Source organism: Capsicum annuum, chromosome 12 (genome assembly GCF_002878395.1).
Source record: "Capsicum annuum cultivar UCD-10X-F1 chromosome 12, UCD10Xv1.1, whole genome shotgun sequence".
Lineage (NCBI taxonomy): Eukaryota > Viridiplantae > Streptophyta > Magnoliopsida > Solanales > Solanaceae > Capsicum > Capsicum annuum.
In genome coordinates, this window is record NC_061122.1 from 218,188,271 (window position 1) to 218,203,694 (window position 15,424).

Below are 15,424 nucleotides of genomic sequence, written 5' to 3' on the forward strand. Positions count from 1 at the left end.
AAATTTCCCCAAATCCATTTCCATCTATATTTTATTGTAGACATAACAATACCTTCTCTTTCGATACTGACCTTGTCCTCAAGGTTAAGAGCGATCCAAAGCTATAAACTGAGGAAATCGGCTGCGCATATAGCTCCAGTCCTCCCACGTTGCTTTATCTGCGCTCATATTCGACCAGTGCATAAGCACTTTAACTGCAGCTGCGTTGTTAACCTTGACTATGCGGCATTGCAAAATAGAGATAGGCTCAACTAGTAGGCTGCTTTTGTTGTCACAAACAGGAGGTTGCTGCTGAGGAACAATGGTTGGTCCAACTCAAAGCTTAAGTTGCGACATGTGAAATGCCAGATGGATGAGAGAATACTCTTTTAATAATCTTGTAAGGTCCATAGAATTTGGTGCTAAGTTTAAGGTTACATCGTACTTCAACTGAAGCCTGCCATTAGTGTTATAATTTTAAGAAAACCCAGTCTCCTACCTGTAGAACTTGCTCCAATCTATTTTTATCAGAATAAAACTTCATACGAACTTGAGCGACTAGTAGGTTGTCTTTCAAGTGTTGTAGCATCTGTTGTCTTCTAGTGAGACAAATACCTACTGGGGTGTGCATAGAGTGTCCTGGAGATCCCATGGGAACCTGTGGAGGTGGGAACCTATATACTACCTCAAAGGGGGTCACTTTAAGGGCACTACGGTGGTTGGTATTATACCAATGTTTTGCCAAATGCAACCACTTACCCCACTTTTTCTAATTGGCAAAGACCATGGCACGCAAATAGGTCTCCAAATATCTGTTGAGCCAGTCTGTTTGCCCATCATATTGGGGATGATGAGTGATGGTTAGATTAAGATTGGTACCCAATGCTTTGAACAACTGCTGCCAAAAGCTACTTGTGAATACTAACCCTCTGTCAGTAACTGCAGAGTGAGGAACGCCATGAAGTCTATAGATTTCCTTCAAGAACACTTCAGCCACATCTTGGGCTGAGTAAGGGTGTTTTAGTGGTATAAAATGACCATACTTGGTCAACCTATCTACTACCACCAACATAGAATTTTTGTGATAGGACATTGGTAACCCATCTATAAAATCCATCCCAATGTCCTTCCATAGTTTTTCAGGTACCAGTAAAGGCTGTAGCAAGCCCAGAGAGTGAATATTCTCAAATTTAACTCTTTGACATACATCACATTCAACCACCCATTGTGATACATCCCTCTTGATATTAGGCCAATAGAAGTTCATATTAATCCTCTTATACGTGGCTTGTTGGCCAGAATGACCACCTAGAGGAGTATTATGTAGAGCCTCAAAGATTTTCTTCCTTAAATTAGACCTTTACCAATGAAAATTTTATGATCAAATTTGATAATGCCTTGTTAAAGTGAGTACTTGCCTTGAGGGGTAGGATTGGCAATGAGCTCAGTTAGTAGTTGCAGGGCAACTGAATCATGCTCATAGCTCATAGATATTTCTTTTTCCAGATGGGTTCTACATTAGTTATAGCAGCCAAAGTAGAGTCCTTTTCAAGTCTTCTTGACAATGCATCAACTACCTTAATCTCACTTCCCTTCTTAGATCTTACTTTATAATCCAACCCAAGCAATTTGGTGAGACCTTTCTGCTGTAGCACAGTAGTTATCTTTTGTTCCAAAAGGAACTTAAGGCTCTAGTGGTCTGTTTGGATGATAAAGTGCCCTCATATTAAGTAATGTCTACACCTGTCTACTGCAGCCAAACTGCTAGATATTCTTAATACTGCTAGATATTCTTTCTCATAAGTAGAGAGACCCCAATTCTTAGGAGCCAAAGTTTTGCTAAAATAAGCTACGAGCCTCCCACCCTATAATAAAATAGCCCTAATTCCCTTAGAACAAGCATCAGTCTCCACTGTAAAAGGAGAATTAAAATCTACTAGGGCCAATACTGGTGCACAAGACATAGCTTGTTTTAATTTTTGAAAAGCCAATTCTGCCTCCTTTCCTTATGTGAATGAGTTTTTCTTCAAAAGATTATTGAGTGGTTTGCTAATCCACCCATAATTTTTTATGAACCTTCTGTAATATCCAGTCAACTTAAGGATTTCTCTCAAGGCTTTAAGTAATTTAGGATTGGGAGTAATTTACAGAAGCCCCAATCCTAGCTTGTTTTAATTTTTGAAAAGCCAATTCTGCCCTAATTTAGGATTGGGCACATTATTACAGGATGATGAGTGTCTACAAACCCTGCCGAGATTATATCTGTAAGGTCTAATGCTTACTGGTACTGCATCAGGTTTTAAGAGAATAAAGTGGTCATGCTGTTTGCTTGGAGGCAAGGAAGAAAATTTCGAAAATACATCTTTATAGGCTTCCAGTGCAGTTTGAATATTTACTAGTAAGTACACTTGTTGTTTCATATTTTTTGCTGTTATTGTAAACAAATGAGACCAAAGTACTCTGCCCTTCTTGAAGATTTGTTTAAGGCTGATGGCTGACATAACTTTCAAGGAGGCTTCATGATATATTCCTCTGAACCTCACCCTTTTACCTTCATGAGTGACCTATGCCTCATAAGCCGTAAAATCTAATAAAATTGGATTATGATTTCTTATCCAGTTTCCTCCTAATATTATGTTTGTCGCACCCAACTTAATGAGTCTCATAGAATCCTCAAACTCCATACTCTACACTCTATATTTAAACTTGGGACATATATGGTAACTTATGATCAGGCTACCATTTACAACTGTGACTCGCATGGGATTAGCGTCCCTGATCACACAACCAATTTCTTTAGCCGTCTCTATATCGAGGAAGCTATGTGTGCTGCCAGAGTCCAATAACACTGATAGTTCTTTCTCTTTAGATTCTTCTTTGAGTCTGATTGTATTAGGAATCTCAAGACCTGAGAGAGCATACAAGATGATCGCTTCGTCCACTACATCTTCCTTATTAAAAGGTTAAATCTCTCCTTGTCTTTCCTCATCAGTGTCAACTACTAGTACATTTCCCTGGTCCTCTTCTGCTTTCAAAGCATTAATTTGTTTGTTTTTGCACTGATGACCATAGTCCATTTATTACCATATTTGTAACATAATACCTGCATCCTTCTAGTTTCTCTCAAGTTATTAACCACAGAATTAGTACCAAGTGGATTCTCCTTGTGAGTCATAGTCTGATTCTTTGCATAAAAATTTGACTGATCACCCAGGTTGCTTATATTCATATTAGTCATCTTATTTCTCCTATTAATGCTATTTAACAACTTCTCTAGGTGCCTGGCTTTATCAACTGCTTGCGCTAAGGTTAATGGATCAAGTATTTTGACAGTGTGCCTCACCTCTTCCTTGAGCCCCTTAATTAAAAATCCTAGGAAAAATTCCTCCGGAATAGTGGGATTCTTCATCAACACCCAAGCCTTTAGGTCCTCAAACCTGTCTAGGTATTCATCCACTGTACCCCTTTGTTCTATCCACTTAAACTCTCCTAAGAGGTTCAATGTACTATGAATAGAATTCGAAAATCTCTGGCATATTTCTTCTACAAATTCACCCCATGTGACCCTACCTTTGCTCAAATATAAGGAACAATACCAAGCTTCAGCCCTTCTATTTAGATGCAACACAACCATTTTGAGCTTCTCTCCAGGGTCTTTCACTATATTATAATGAAAATATCTTTCTCATTTTCGTATCCATGCCTGAGGATATCCATCCTCAAAATAGGTAAATTCCACCTTGTGACTAAAATTGTTCACTTAATTTCTGATCATAAGTACTGCATTGAAGGATAGATTGTAAAGCTGCAAAATCTGTTTTACAAAAAGATGTGTAAAACCTAGACTCTAAGCACATATTTGCTAGGTGGAAAACTATTTTATCTATTTTTGATTTTGATATTGAATATATCAAAGGGAGCTCTAACTCTATATTAGACTTTCTTACTAGGGAATTCTTGCAGGAAAGATAAAATGCCTAGAAAAAAAAACTATTCCATAAATTCTGACTCTTCCATCCCCAGAAAAGACCACCAAAAAAGTTATTACCCTACAACACAAAATTATGGTTGCATCCAAGCAACTTTCAACAAAAGAGGCTGAAGCAGATCAACCAAAATATCAAACCCCGGTTGATTATGCCATGCAGGGAATACCTCAATCTTTTATGATGCAAGCAAGTCCAAATCCAATATCAATTTTCAATCCCAAGAAATGGGCTGATTTATTTGAAGAAGAAGAAGAGGATCAGTTAGCCCAAACAGTTTCTGTCCCATGGACAGAAGATGATTTTAAACAATTGCACTTACTCATAGGTCTTAAAGATCCGACGACCATGACAGGTGCCAACAGAAAGGATTATTTAAGAGATTTGTAAATTTTTAAGAAAATATTTTATTCAAAAGTGGAGGACTCAAGCCACGCATCATCTTCTCATTCTGTGGTTTCTAAAAGCACCATGAAAAATACAGTGGAGGTAGAAAATCCCATCAATTTTCCATAAAATAATTCAAATATTTATCCTATATCGAGTAAATAATTTCCTTACCCATAGCACAACCGATTTTCTCCAGTAAAGGATCCTCCTCGAATGATCCAACTTATATAAAAAATGATAGTGTTTTGCCGATAATCCAAATTTAACCTAAATATTGGCACTCCAACCCCCAGGAGGTGGCTAAGTAGATACTTAGCCCTTCAACAAATTTTATCCAAAAAACTCCTGCGTACACCTAGAAGTTTTATGAATTTGTCCTCACAAATATCTAGTCCTGTTTGTTCAAACCCCATAAAGACAAACAAACCCAATCTTATGTGTAATGCCCCGAGACTACTCCATGGGCGTCACACGGTGCTTACGATCCCGAAGGACCACAAGCTAACCCATGACTGGTACCTGCTGTGAGCACTGAATAATAATCATAAAGCGTATGAGAAAGTAAAACTGAAAATGCCATGAGGTTCATAAAATTTAATCAATACTGAGTATATTTGTACAATAACTTCTAACAGATAGTGTCTGAAAATCTCTAAACATCTGAAATAAAAGAGTTGATGGGACAGACCCCAACTAACTCACAACTATTTTTTGAAATAACTGAAATACTGAAATAATGCAATGACTAAATAAGTATCGCGACCTCGATGGTTGAGGACTCACTACTGTAGCTGGGACTGATCGACCGATTTGTCTAAGTGCGGTCAGGAACCCGAGCGTCTGAACCTATGATATGAGACATCATAACACAAAAAGAGAGTTGGTCAGTACTTTGAATGTACTAGTATGCTAGGTGAGGTTAGACTAATATGCATGTATTCATGTGTATGAGTAATAATAACTATCATAAAGTGACTGGATGAGAGTATATGCAAGACTGGGACTACTGAAGACAATGAACATGTAATACCAAGCATATATCGTCTGTCTGAATTAGACTGGAACTGAAGTACTGCATTTCTGATAACTAATTACTAATAACTAAAAATTATGATAATGTAGAATTAAATACTAGAACTGAGACTGTGGGAGTTATCAGCTAACCAAAATACCTTGAGTATAGACTGATTTGTGGTCCAACCTGTAACCCCAATTGGAAGGGTGTTATCACCGTGCCACGGGTTACTAACACTGGCTGGGTCAACCCTAATCTGGCAGGAAGACTCATGAGATGTATATGGTTACGTCAACCCTAGTCTGATAGAAAGATGATTTACCCTATGCCGGCTACATAGTTCTGTAACTCAGGGACTGCTAATAAGGGTCAAACCCTATAATGGCAGGAATTCCCCCATCCCTGGCTTCGTTCGGTGCTGAATCCTACTCCCAACTGAACTGACATTGATCACTAGACTGTACGAAGCTTTACTGAACTCACGCTGATTCTGTTAACTGGCCAGATGCTACTGTTTGAGATACTATAAAATTATTCTATTATGACTGGGAACTAATTAAGCAGCTAATTTTGGGTATACAATACCCCCAGGACTCGATAGCATAAATAATGGAACCATATCGCAATTTTAAAAGCACTACAACTAGGACATCATGCACAATTCGTTCACATAGATATTTTGTCAAACACTTGGGAGCATGGTTCTTGTACATAAGAAAGAATGACATGGGGATATAATGACTGCAACATTCAACTCACAATTCATGGGTTGTGACATGAGGAGTACATAAATCAACACACATGCTAGTTTATTTACTTAAAATTCATAATATTCTTAGTTTAAAACCCATAAAATCAACACATACATGAACACAATTCAGTTTAAGAATGTAAATCATGATTTAAGTTCTCAAAAGGATTCTTGAACTCCAAGGGTGGAAGAAACCCAAGGATGTACACCAAGCATACCTTGATTTCTGAATTTGTGAGAATTGATGGTGAATTCTTGAGATTTGATCTTGAATCTTGAAGGGCTAGGGTTTGTTCTTGAAAGAGTGCTACTTTAATTTGAGAAAATTGTGAAATAATAAGCAAATAATGCTTTATTGATACTTAAATCCTATGTTTGGACTGAAAGGGGTGAAAGAAAAGGACTTTAATGCCCTTGGAAATTAAAAACTCAGAACTGAACTCAAAATCCCAATTTTTACCTTTGTAATTGCGCCCAGCCACTGGAAAACGGAAAATCCAGAATTTACCTAGCATCGCAATGCGGTGAAATCGCGTTGAGCCAATATAAATGAAGAATTTTGAAATGACACCTTGGCGCGATGCGGTGCTAATCGTGGTGCCTTACTGAAAAGTGACAAATGCAAAAATTCCCCTTGGCGCGATGCGGTGCTTATCGTGCTGATACACTGGAAAGGGACGAACTTGATTTTTTCCATCACCGTGATGCAACGTTATCTCTTTGGGCTACTGTTTTTCACTAAAAGTGACATTACTTGTCACCCGAGTATCAAATTTAGGCTAAATTAATATCGTTGGAAAGCAAATTCAATTTTCTACTATTTGGTGGGTCTTGAGCTAGAAATTCTCAGTAGAGCAAAATAAATGCTCATTTGAAGTTAACTATAGCAACATTCTTCTAAAAAATTCAATCGGTAAGGAATACTTTGATTCGTCTAATAGCTGGGAGCTATTTAAGGGCTTAATATATATAAAATTCACTCATAAAACTATCAAAGAACTATGATGCACTCTGCAAGAGCTTGAAACATGGTTCTAACATTGGTTTTGATTTTTAGGGTATTTACATTATGTTACTCAAACCACAATTTAGATTAATAGGATAATCTTACACAAGGAATGGGGTATGCATCCAAAAAAATATTAAAAGCTTACCGATTCTTTTGATTCCCAATATTATAACTATTTTGACTACCAAAGAGCGTGGATGAATGCGTTCACCTTCCAATATAAAACTGACAAACATTCTTGATTTTTCCTCTGGGAAAAGCAATTGGCTTCAAAATTTTCACAGTGGTTCCTGCACCAATGGTAGCCAATTTATGATCACAAGTTTGAGATACTTCCTCCTCCATTTAGAGAAGGATATGAATATGTTACACAGAGATTTCATGATGATCACTAAATTCCTCTTCTTTTCCACTTTGCCCACAAGTTTCATATTCCGTGGATATTTTTTAAAAGATTCACCTTCCACAAACTAGAGGGACAAAAGGGGCTTCCATGGTTATCTCTCCAAGAACATTGCAAATGGTACAAAAATTGGGATTCAACGGAGGCTTATGTTCCGAACATAGAAATATGGTTCCGACACAATCCTGGATATCTAGCTCCAACAGATGCTGCCCAAATCTCATTTTTACAACAAAAATCAATTGTAGCCGCACAACTAGCAAAGTCAGGAAATTGAGGAGATTTTATTCAATAAATAGAAAAAATTCTTCAACAAATCAACGCTGAAGTTTCCAGCAACCAACGTTTATAAAAAATCTGACATAGATGATGAAGAATAAATTCAATCAATTTAATATCACCAATTAGTCATAAACATTGATGTCATGCATGACATCAACAACTAATTACTGAAAATTTTTGTGGGTCTTACTATAGCAACACTATAGCAATAATTAAAGGTGTTACTGTAGCAACATTGTAGTACTTCTACTGTAGCTTATTTTTGGCTATAAATATCTGATACAAGTATGATCATGACCATGAACACTTTTTGAGAATTTTTAAAACCACTTAGAAGAGTGCATAAGCTCAAGTATGAAGGATACCCAAAACCATCCTTTTGGTGCACTTAAGGGGCTGCTTTTGGAGCCCTTTAATGAAAGGGCTCTTTTGTCATTTCTCTATTATTTGTAACGTTGTATAAATAGAACCTTGTAGGGTTTAATTCATTATTTTATATTTTTTATTGAAATAACACTTCTCTTTAGATAAAGAGAGAGTCCTAAACCAAAACTAGGGCATAGCACAAGGGTGGAATCACTTGTGTGTTGCATTTGCTTGATACGTTGGTGGTTGGGTGGTGGAAGTATCTCTTGTGTCATTGTAAGAGATAGGTGGTTGTAGTATGTGGTTTTAAGGGTCCAAGAATATCACAAGTTCTTGGGTTCTTAAGATTATACCTCCATTTTTCTATCTTCCTACTTTACGTCCTTGTAATCGTTTGTTCTTACACTAGTATAATCCATTTGTGTTCTTGTTATTGTAACCGTGTGTTATTGTTATTTTTATATTGTTATTCATCTTGTTGTGTTAATCTAATTTGCGTTGGCTGCCTTGGTGTGATAAACACCTTGTAATCTCTTTATTCTTGTCTAGTTAGTGAATCCGAGAGTGATCACCCAAAAAGTCCTCGACTTCTAAGACTTGTGGACTATTTTGGTGTATATTTTAGTGTATTCTTGGTATTTATTGTATCATTTAGTATCAAATCATGTCTTGATCTTGTTCCCACAATATCAATCTTGGGCTTGCTTGTTAGAAAAATACAAAAAAAAAACAGATTTGGTGTTCTTGAGATTGTTCTTTCCGAGAAGCTTGTAGCTTTGGTTGTTGTTGTTTGGCTGAGAGATTTGTCACTAGATCTTGGTGTCTTTTGCTTTGTTTAGTTATTTCCAAGTATTGGTCTTCTTTTTCACTAGCACTTAAGTCTAGATCTAAAACTTGAGCTTGAAATTTTTAAGTGTTGTTGTGGACAAAGTGTGAACCGTATGTTGAAGTTGTTGTTGTAACTTGGCCAAATGATGGCCTTGTAGTTGGATGTTGGAGTTGTTTTTGTTGTTCTTGAAAAATTATTGTTGTTTTCTTGTTGTTCTTCACCCTTTTATATTTTGTAACACAAGAAAAGTGAATTTTTAATCTACAAAAGGTGAAAGACAAGTTGTAGTAGTTGTCGGTGAAAGGACTAGTTCACATCACTCCTAAACCTGACATAAACTTTTTAAACCACTTTTTCATATTTGAAGAACCTTATTTTGTGGAATAAGTACAAGTCAAGTCTCACCTTTTTCAGATTGGATTTGAAAAGGATTCAAGACTTGTGCGTTCCCTCCCAAAACCAATTATCTTCCATTTCAAAATTGTAAGGACTAAAAATTTCAAGAATGGTGATTAAAAATTGTGGGACCGTGGATAATTAGGGGGTGAAACATCATCAAATTACTATTCACACAATAAATTTTGGCTCAAAGTTTGATCTCTTAGTTTTATTTTGTGTCTTTAGTTTCGTTTGTTGATTCCAAATCTAACTTACAAGCTAGTACTAGATTGTAAGTTAGTTTTGAAACCGTTCTTCACGTTTACATTCCTTTGTGTGATTTATTCTTTTGAGTCATTGTAAATTCTTGGTTCACCTCTCAAGCACAGAATACAATCAAGCTTTCCACACTTGTGTGATTGAGTGAAGGAACCCGAGAGGCAAAGTACTAAAGAGAGAGTGTAAGTACTTTTATTTTACAACTAACTCATTTATTATTTTGTAGGTAACTTCCTAAGTCCCATGGAACCCGAGGCTTCAAATGCTCAAAAAATGGACAATAATGCCATCAATCTCATTTTGGCTCTCCTTGAAACTATGTCTCGAGATGTGGCTAGGTTGAATGTGGGTCTTGAGAATTTAGATATGGATGTGGCATCAATGAGTGGGAGATTAGAACGTGTGGAAAGCCAAAGAAGTCTACCTTCCACCCCTCGAAATATTTCCCCAACCATTATGCCCAAGGCTTTGCACCAAATGTTCCACCCACCAAGACAACTATCCGTTGTCACAAACAAAACCTTATTTTACTCCTAAAACTGAGACCACGAAAGGCCAATCCACCAAGTACAACATGACGGGTTTGGAAACCAAATGCTACCAAACCCGAGCCCTCTACTAAACCAAAGGCCTGACATTCCAATCCAAGCTCCATCAGACCATAGGCATTACTTTTCACCCAATCCAAATCCACTTAACCCAAACCAACCAAACCATGTAGAGTGGTATGGTAAGAAAGAACAACATGGGGGTTGTGGAGCTTATGGTGTTTCTTACTTGAGGGAATAAAGAATGATGGGTAGACACGGTGATCTAGGATGAGAGGTAAGGTATGGCCACCAAAATCGAGACTTGGGCATAAACTCCATCAAAGTTAGCCTTCCAATCTTCAAGGGTGAGAGTGATCCCGAAGCTTATCTTACTTGGGAGTCATTGTGTGACAAGATATTCCAACTTAATTATCTCACCGAGGAAAAGAAGAGTTGTTATGCGATATCTCACTTTGAAGGGTATGCTAATACATGGTGGGAATATGTTAAACGATTTGGGCATAAGATGATGTGGGATAACCTCCTCCTTGGTTTCAGTTGAAGAACCTTATGCGGTAAAGGTACTTGACCGAGGCTTATAGGTATAAGCTCCTAGCCAAATTGTACAATTTAAGGCAAGGGAGCAAGAGTGTCTTGGATAAATACGATGAATTTCAACATTGATGTTGAAACTTGACCATCGGGGAGAGCAAGTAAGTCATGACATTGTGCACTTCAAGGTTGAGTTAATGTTCAGCACTTGAAATCCAAGGCAAAATCCACAGGCCTTATTGTCAATATGAGCTCTATTTCACCAATGGCATCTGTTTTTGCTCTATCAAAACCTTTGATGTATACATTATTAGGTCGGATCCTTTCCACGTTAACATTCAATTTTTGTAAAGTTGACATAGGACAAATATTGGCACCTGATCCTTCATCAATCAACACTCGAGTGACGTAGAAATGCTCATATTTCACAGTAATATAGAGACCTCTATTATGTCCAGTACCTTCTACAAGCGATTCGTCGTCTGAGAAAGTGATTCTATTTACCTCAAGTATCCTTCCAACAACTTTTTCCAGCTAATTTACCTTAATATCACTGGTAACACATGCCTCATTAAGAATATTCATTATAGCTTTGCGATGATCCTCTGAATGTATCAATAAAGACAACAGAGAAATCTGGGCTGGTGTCTTCTTCAACTGTTCTACAATAGAATATTCTGGCAATTTTATCTTCTTCAAGAATTCTTTAGCCTCTTCTTCAGTAACTGGCTTCTTGACTGTTATTCACTCTTCATTGCCTTATTTATTATTTCTTAACTCTATCGGGGCATAACATCTCCCAGAATGGGTTAATCTCCCTACTTCCTCCATCTCTTTAATTATTTCTTTCCTCTTGCGCATCACTACAACGTGATCGTAGTTCTAGGGGACTGCCTTGGTATTAACCATAGGCAGATATGACACTGGTTTAATAACAATAGGAGCTATGGGAGCTCCTTTTATGATTAAAAGAGGCTTAGTGGGTCTTCCAGGAACAATGAGCTTTGGTTTTACTTAGCCTAACCCAACACTTTTTGGAATCTCTTTCCCCATGACCAAGGGAACTTTTGATGATTCAGATTTTGTTATCACCTCCGCGACTTCTGCAAGTTTTTCTTTCGTCAAATCTACAACATTTGCTAATTTTTCCAAATCACTTTTAATTTTAATGATCGGCTTGAAGGAAATCACAACATCTTCACCACTGGGTATCACTTAAAGCATGTTTGTTTCATTATGATCTAGCAACATATTTTGATTAACATTTGGAGTGTCTGGAATTTGTACCATGATCTGTGTTGTGTCAATCAGGTCCTGAATGACTCTTTTCAGATACCAATATTTTTCTGTGTCGTGACTTGGGGCATCAGAATAGTATGCACATCTTCTGGAATAATCTAAGTTTTTATTTAGAATCTTTCTTGCAATTGGGTTTAAAATATTCATGTCCCTCAATCTTTGAAATAAGCTTGCATAAGATATTCCGATGGGAGTGAAATTATCTTTTCCCATGTTAGCCATCTTAAAGTCAGAGGGACCTTGTTGAACTTGCAGGATTAAAGGACAACTTTGGGTGGCTGGTACACACCATTGTAGGTAAAAAGGAGCCCGATTATGTGGTTGTGCATTGTAAATAGGATACTGGAAGGATGGAATGGAATATAATAGATTTTGTGGAGGAATATAGTGTCATGGAAGGTTATATGGGTCTTGGGCATAGTTTTGAGATTGAGATTAAGATTGTGCGTATGGTTGATGCACATCTCTCTAATTTTGTCGGGGACCAAGCACAACAGTAACTACATCCTTTTTTCTTTTATTTCCACCAAAAATTCCTACACCATTTTGAATTGCCTGTGTTATTGCTTTCAAAACGGCCTGGCTAATAATTTTTCCTGACTTAATTCCATTCTCTACCATCTCTCCAACTTTAATAACCTCAACAAACATGCTTCCAATAGTAGAAAGTAAATGATGGAAATAATCAGGTTCTTGTGCTTGCAGAAAGATATCGATTATTTTAGATTCCTTTATCGATGGTTTGACTCTTAAAGCCTGCTCTCTCTATCTGACAATATATTATCAAAAACTTTCAGTCATCTTTTTTCTCATATTGGAAGGCATAGTGCGATTTGGCACTACCTCAATGTTATATTGATATTTTTGAATGAAATCTCGAGCCATGTCATCCCACACGTGCCAACGGGAAATGTCTTGGTCAATAAACCATTCAGAAGTTATTCTTTCCAAGCTTTCTCCAAAGTAAGCCATGAACAATTCTTCTTTTTCTCCTGCTCCCCTTAATTAATTGCAAAACTTTTTTAAGTGATCCGCAGGATCGCCATGACCTTCGTATTTATTTTTGAACCCCAAAGGCAAATGAACATCTGGAAACATACACAAATCTTTGTATGAAACACTTATTGGTCCTCCTAATCCTTGCATATTTCTCATACTCTGCTCTAAGATTCTCACTTTCTTGGACATCTCTTCCTGATCTTTATTTTTAACAATCTTCTCAATCATGATAGGAGAATCGTGTTGATGAGCATGATAATGTGGATTTGGGGGTTTGAAATTCATTTTAGGAAGATACAATTGATCATGACTCGATTCACCTATATTTTTTTGTACTGTCGATTGAGGACCCGTAGTAGCTGGTGCTACAAGAGTAAAAAATGGGTTGTTTATTACAGATGGATTTGGTGGGCGCATGGTCGAAGTACCAGCAACGCCAGACACATTAGCATGTGGGCCAAATCCAGGTGGGTAAAATGGATCGCCAATCTGAGCTTGGGCGGGATTTGGATCATTCGTATTTGAAAGTCTTGAGATTGAAGAAGACGGGGCTTGTCCATTCGACCAAGCCTTGTACATCTCTGCTATATGTTGTTTCAATAACTTATTTTCTTCCATTGATGCTAATTCTTGTGAAATCAACTGATTTTGCTCTTCTTCACTGTTAGATCCTACACCCTCTTTGCGGGTCATCTTTCTCTTTCCTTTGTATCTGGTGCTGTACGGATGTGATGCCAGTTTAAACCACAAACCAACGACCAACTACTTTATCTTTTCTGATACCAAGTAGCAAACAGGTGAGTGTTATATATTTAACACATTATTTTGTCATGTTGTATGTTATGCTTCTACATGTATTTCCCAACCTATCATGGAAGACTTTGTGTTTCATCCCGGCTTTTCTAGGCAAACTTTTCAAAAAGTTATGATCGAACCCTTTGGAGGGTTGCCTACATATCATGCCAGGACATGAATTAGATCTTACGTAGCTCAAAAAATTTTAACAAAAATGATTGATTGATTTTTTTTTATTTTTTTAAGAAATTAAATAAAGTAAGTGAAGTAAAATATATGTAATATATATAGAAATAAATGTCCAACTTCATTACATTTCATAATTTTTAGAGACAAATACGACAAAACAAATGACACAACTTCTAAAATAAAACCTACTAACCGACATCTGACAAGTAAAACTAAACTTAAACAAATAAAATTAACTAAAAGACATAACATCTAAACAAGAAGTTCTAGAAGTGAAATTGAAAAAGTATGACAAAGAAAACAACTATCCATCCATACAACTAAACCCCAATATCTCAAGGTCTCGAACTGATTCTCGTAACTTCAACATACTCAATCTAGGAGATTTTGGCTTAATATGACCTCCCAAACCCAAGTATATGTCTTCCAATGAAGTGGTGAAATGCTGGTACTTGTGCTAAAAATTCCTCACGATTCAACTGCTGGTAGTCTAAACCCATTCTGGCGGTATCCTGTGCTTCACGGTAGACCTTCCCTCAAATGAAACTGAAGGCCTAATCCTATTCTTGGTCCTGTCGATCTCGGGAATCAATTATCTCTCTTGTGCACTGTTCACTAGTGGAAGCAACATCTAACTGTTCTCATAATATCCTTCTTTCACGTATCCATTGAGATCTCTCTTGATCAAATTCTTCTTTCATGTTCTTTTCAACTTTTTGCAACTGCTGACAGTGAGATACGGTAAGTTCTTCAACATGTGATCCCTAGTTGTAGCCAATTTGATTTATCCCCAAAGTGCGACCTCTATATCCACTAACTTAGCTTTCTCTTAAGCAAATTGACTTTGTTGTTCTTCTATTATTGCCCTAGAATGCTCTAATTTTTCTTTCAAAGCTTGGTTGGTCCATGATATTCTCTCATGGCTTTCTCGATCCCTATCCTGATTGCATCTTCTTGATCTATGGGTCCCTTAACCGATCTTTCCGCTTTGACTGGTGGACTCAATTATTTTTCAAATCATTCACGATAGTCTGGGTGTACTTCTCCTTTGTCACGCTTAATGACCATTGTTTCAATTCCCATGATATGACAACCATCCCAAATCTGCTGGTCAATCCCTTCGGAAGTGGAATCTCTGTTGTAACCTCAAACACAAACTTTTTTATGTTTTTTGTTATGGGAATTATTTAACATCTGCCTAGCTGACGTAGAACCCTCAATGGAACAGACGATTGAACACCACCAATACTCATTAATAACAAGAACGTTCGAATGACAAAACTATGTATGACTTGTCTCTAAGGGAACCATGGGAGATTCCAAGTGATTTTATCTACTATCAGAGAACTAAAAAGCTTATCCTAATCTTTAATTTCTTCTGGGCACTTATATT